Below are 5,979 nucleotides of genomic sequence, written 5' to 3'. Positions count from 1 at the left end.
ACAAATCTATAAATCTCTAAGGAAGTCAATGGCATTTCATTGGTAGGCTGACATTTTTGACTTCGAGTGTCTAGAAAAGAGAAACAGAGAGACATAGTGCATGTAACGGTAGTGGTGAATTGCATAGAAAATGTGAAGAGGAGTTAAAAACCTTTTTTTACTGGGGGATGCAGCCATTTAGGAGATAGAGATGAGCATGCGAAACTGTGCCTGACCAAAGAAAGTTGGGAAGTACCATTTCAAGTGTCTCATTTCTAACCTTGTCATTAGCTCATAACTGATTATAATAATATTATATGAGCTGGCAAAGCCTTGTCAGTTCCTCTTTGTACAAATACTGTTAAATGTGGTGCTCTTCTTCAGCAATAACCTACTCGCATTGAGCTCCTAGGTTAATTTACAGACTTAATTTTTAATCCATGTATTCCATTAAAAGTGGATTTGTTGAAAGAACATTGCTGGCAGGATTATAGTATATTTTCTAACAGCATTACACATAGACTTTGAATATATTGGGCAATTTAAGCATCCTTGCTTCTCAGTTATCTTTAAAAAGGGAGGAAGTCTTAAAACCATACCACATTGCAGCTCTGTTAAGGTTGTACCTTGAAATAGCTGTGGGGAACACATGCATCTTCCTGCCTGGGTACAATGCAACAGCATGGTTCCTGCTTCCTTGCTGAAGGGCTCTTGCTTCTTTTGAGGTACAATGAGCAGCTAGTCCTGGGGTCAAGCCAGTATGAGACTGTTCAGGCAACCCGGAAAGCCTCTTCTTGCATTTTAACTGAATATATATCTATAAAAATATATAATTCTGGCTTCAAGATGTTAATTTTGGTTCAAAAATATTTTTATGACTACAGTTGGGAAGTAATTTCTTAATTAAATAAATAAAATAAAATAAAATAAAATAAAATAAAATAAAATAAAATAAAATAAAATAAAATAAAATAATGAAGTGAGATACGTAAATTAATGAGTGGACTTGGTTGATTTTACCAATTCTTAATTTCTAATATAGAAAAGACCCTGCCATAACTAGAGAAGTAGATATAACTTTTGAGATATCTACTTTTAAATTTGTCTCTGAAAGTACTTGATATTTGTTCTGTAAAACATGTCTATACTCTACCAAAGAAAGGTTTCTAGGCAGAAATTAGCTAAATGCAGCATCCACTTATCTACTGTCGGGAAAAAGCAAAAGCAATAAGCACACTTTTATTCCTTCCACCTCAAAACCTCTTATTTCTGTGTCTATTTGCTTCAAATACAAAAGAAAGAGTTTTGAGGCTTTCCTCTCCCTTTCTCTGCTGTTAAAATAAGTTATTAGAGTAAGGGGAAGACTGAGGGGGAGAATATAAGAAGTCAAGACAGTTCTTTACAGACGAAGCTCATACAGGTGTTTGCAAAGAGGAAGAAAGGCCTCCATTCTGATCACTGTAATATCTATCAAATAGAGGCTGTCTGATATCAGTGCATTCAGTATTTTGGGCTTATTCCAGCTGTGGCCACCAAAGGGGTAAAATATTCCCTCTCCTCCCTGCTGTACCCTCCTCTGTAGCTCTTACTGAATATTGCTGTCACCACTCGAACATCCTTTGTTGTGCTTTGGAAGTGAGGTGTACAGAAAAAGGATGTTTTAATGGAGGTGGTAGGCTCAAACCCTACAGGAACAAGTGACAACTTGATCTGTCTGTAACTTAGTTACCTCATCTGTAAAGTACTCTTTTATATTAACTTTTATACCACAGCCATTGCTACTGGAACTGAATGTCTGCCAAACCTACTTTAAACTACATGACTATGCATCTTTCAAATGATCTTGGTTCTTTCATCCTTTTCTTACAGGAGAAGCATGTACACACAGTCTGGGATGGGGGGGTGGAGATGAAGGGGGGGGTTGAGCTTGTCATTTGCCTGAGTTTCCAATTGGCCTGGTTGATTTGGATCTTGCTATTGCTATCAGCACTGACAGGTCTGCTCAGGCTGATCTATGAAGTAAAGCAGCTTTTTCTCTGAGCACCCAGTATATTTTGAAATGGCATGGTTGCTTGAGTTTAGTTGAGTTTTTAAGATGTGTTTTGTTTCAAATAGACATGTCTTTAGATTTACATTAGAGAATACGGGGTGAAGAACCGAGGCATGTCTTCAAAAAATGACATGAGATTTGTAAAGGTCTTTAGTTTCTTGCTGGAATGAATCCACCATTTCTGTCCCCAGAAAGTTTTCTCTTCTAGACATCAATCTGTTGTACTTACAACAAAGATCTGCCATAGTGAAGGTCTTGACAATTCTTTACACCTTAGAGGGTTGGGTGGTCATCCAGATCTCCTGGGCTCAGTCTGCTGCATGCCCAGGACCACCTCAAAGTGGTGCTGTGTTGATAACATTCATTAATGACTGTAGGAAGTTCAGATGTTGAAGAATAATATCTAAGATGGACAGATATAAAGTAAACTTGATGGGACTCTTCAAATACAAGCAAATACAAGCAACTTGTGATCTAACCATGCAGCACAAATTTTGCAAAGTACCAAGAGAAAGAAAGGTAAATTAAGAGTAAGGTGACAGCCAGAATAGCTTTGCTTTTACTCTTATGGGTTTCAACATACATGTTATTTTAGTGCACGCACATTCTCTAACTCTCTAACTTAGTCTTTCAGAAGAAAAAAAAAAAAAAAAAAAAACACAACATAAAATCTAGGCATTCCTCCAAACTGTTACGCCACAGCCTTCAATCTGGTAAAATTGTCAATTTATGCAATGAGTGCTTTTACTGAAGTTGAATTTTAGAACCGGAGGACTACACAGTATCTCTTCTTTGTTTCTGTTAAGGAACATCCTTATTTGCCTATCTGGCATAGCTATTGTAAGTTATATTTACTGACTGTGTTGGCGACGGGAGGAAGACACAGACGCTCAGTATAAGTGAACAATGAACTTCAACTTTAATGGATAGCTCAGTCGCCTTTTATCTAGTTCGAACATAATCAACTCATACATATTGCAAAAACTAAGCTCAGCATTGGCTAACATTTCCCGCTCTTTTCAGTTTGTTCCTCCTTCTTTTAGCCACCGTCCCGCCTTAGGGACTTTCCCAATCGCTCAAGGGCATCGTGTCCTTGATCCTGATTGGCTCTCAGCCAGCTGCGTACGTGCCAGACTCATGTGAGTTGAGTACGGTACTTTACTAGCCCATTGCCTCCTAACTGCCCAACATCAACATGTCCTATTTCACTTAACCATTCCTCCACAATTCCCCCGTTTTTATTTTGCGCTACAAATACCTTCTCTGTGAGTTGCTCTAGTTTCTTAGTTAGGCAGTTAAGGATTATACGTGCAGCAACTATAATCGATATAAGTAGAAAGCTAAGTCCCTCTTTAACTAAGAAAACCCATCCACCCATGTTCCCAAAAACAGATTTAAGCCAACCTTCAAACCAACTATCTTGTACTACAATTTTTTGTGTATGATCCCTTAACCGTTTCAACTGGTCGTGAATTGACTAACCATGGTCAGAAAGATAAAAGCAGCACATTCCTTCTACATCTTCACACCCATGTCCCTGAGCCAGCAACAAGAAATCAATAGCGACCCTATTTTGCAATACAGCATGTCTTAGACTCTCCATATCTTGTGACATTTCAGAAAGAACTTGTGTTGTTACATTTGATTGTTTAACAGCCCTACAAGCAAGCTTATTAATGTTAGTCAAAGCGTGTGCAGTTCCCACACCAGGCACCAAAGAAACAAAGAATCTTTCTGCTGGACCCCACAATTCTACATCATCATTACAGTCAGAACCCAAAGTTTTTAGTTCTCGTTTAATTCTTCTGCTCCTTGTCGAGTTCTGCCACGAGTGTAAATCTGGAGCGAAAAGTGTGAGTCGCCCTAGGTAACACGGTCCTCCAAAAGCATTGGCTGGTACTCCTTGCCATGCACGGTCTCCACAGATCAAAACCATGCCAGAGAGAAGCAGCACAGCCGCCGCTGCTTCCATGGTTCCGTCAGACAGGCTGCAGGGTCCTGATGTCCGTCCCTCTGCTCTGTGCCGACTCGCCACACGGTGAGCTCCAAGCGCAGCGCTGCTCGTGGCGGTGACTGAGGGGGGTGGGGAGGCTCCCACTGCCCCGTAGCCCCAAGGCAGCGTTATCATTCTCTCCGAAGGCGGCAGTGGGCAATGCCCAGCTCCAGCACTTCCCGGCAATCCCAGTCGCTCTGTAGCGGCAGCAGCGACTCTCTGCTCAGCCTGATGTGTAGCTAAAGCGCTGGTGACTGTTCTCCAAGGCTTCAATAAATTTTTTAGCAGACTTAATATCATTAATAACATCATCAAACAATTTATCTCCGAATTTACACCACTCTGTTTGTTCAAAAAACTGTATCAGGATTTGTAAAACAACCCTGCGCTACTGCATATGCTAATAACCCTGGCAAATCTTTTTCTACAATCTATATCTAAAATACTCTGCTTTTCTAAAAAGCATCTGAGCAAATTATACGCCGCTTGTCTTTCATACCTTTATATATACAGTTGCAGCCTTTCCAAAGACCTCGGTGGCGCTTTTCCGGCGGGACCCTTTATAGGCTCATCCCGAGTGCGGGGACTCCCTTCCACCTTCCGAGCTGCGGGTGCGGGGACTCCTGTCCCTTTCACCTTTCAGACCTCAGCGACGCGTGACCGGCGGGATCCTCTCCCGGGTGCGGGGACTCCACGTCCCTTTCACCTTCCCGACGCGGGTGCGGGGATTCTTGTCCCTTCCACCTCCTAGGCTGCGTTGCAGGACCGGATCCTCCCTTATTCCGTCGAACACGTGGCCCAGGATCACTGCCAGCAGTGTCCAAATCCCGTTCAGAACTGTCCCTGCTCGGGCGCCCATTTGTTGGCGACGGGAGGAAGACACAGACGCTCAGTATAAGTGAACAATGAACTTCAACTTTAATGGATAGCTCAGTCGCCTTTTATCTAGTTCGAACATAATCAACTCATACATATTGCAAAAACTAAGCTCAGCATTGGCTAACATTTCCCGCTCTTTTCAGTTTGTTCCTCCTTCTTTTAGCCACCGTCCCGCCTTAGGGACTTTCCCAATCGCTCAAGGGCATCGTGTCCTTGATCCTGATTGGCTCTCAGCCAGCTGCGTACGTGCCAGACTCATGTGAGTTGAGTACGGTACTTTACTAGCCCATTGCCTCCTAACTGCCCAACATCAACATGTCCTATTTCACTTAACCATTCCTCCACATGACTGGAAACTTGGCAAGTCCAATATTTGTTCTTCGTAACGAGATACTACCCACAGTTTTTACTTACAGGGCTCTGCAGCAACCAGGTGGAACATACATCATTAGTTTACTGAATTATAAATATACTTTAAATCATGATTCAAAAATGCTCAGTTACAGTATATTAAATAAGAAAAAAAAAAAAAGTTTAATGTAAAACCAGATTTCCATAGTAGAATTAACAAAATCAAAATAGGCTTTTTATCAACTTTATTGAAACTAATTCAACTTTCCAAGAACTAAAAGTTGGTTTCCTGTCTTGACTGTTTTGGAATTACTTACTGTCATCTGTTTCAGACGTTAAAGGATATGATTTAATATCAGCAATAAGGCCTCTGTTCCTACTTTGGCAGGTGTTAATTATTTAAACACTACTCATTTAAATTTGTTTCCAATCACTTTTTTTTTTTTTTTTGAGTGATTTGCTTTACGCGTTTCTTCACGTGTATTTTCTGCACGTACAAATAAAATCAGGGGGAAAGTCCCTCATTCAGTAGTTCTATTTCCGACTCGTTCAGTCTATCTTTAGAAAGGCAGGCAGAGACAGAGGGATATTTCATGTGTTATGATCTTCAGTGATGGAATATAATATATAATACATCATTTTTATCTCTTTTGTAATAATAAAAAGTTGTTCTTTTAAGCAGTGTGCTGTGGTTTCTGCATACTAATAACTACACGGTACGAGTGAA

The 5,979-nt window shown here is 40.7% G+C and overlaps 1 long non-coding RNA gene across 1 annotated transcript; it reads right to left on the bottom strand.

The window, feature by feature from the left end:
• Positions 1–3,264: 3,264 nt before the first annotated feature.
• LOC311432920 lies at positions 3,265–4,869 on the bottom strand. Its single transcript, XR_014690426.1, has 2 exons — positions 4,522–4,869; positions 3,265–3,346 (listed from the first exon to the last, which is right to left on the bottom strand). It is a non-coding gene; the product is annotated as an uncharacterized lncRNA (long non-coding RNA).
• Between the last annotated feature and the right edge of the window lie 1,110 nt (positions 4,870–5,979).

The sequence above is a fragment of the Aythya ferina genome (assembly GCF_964211825.1).
Source record: "Aythya ferina genome assembly, chromosome: 2".
Lineage (NCBI taxonomy): Eukaryota > Metazoa > Chordata > Aves > Anseriformes > Anatidae > Aythya > Aythya ferina.
This window is presented reverse-complemented; position numbering and strand designations above follow the sequence as displayed.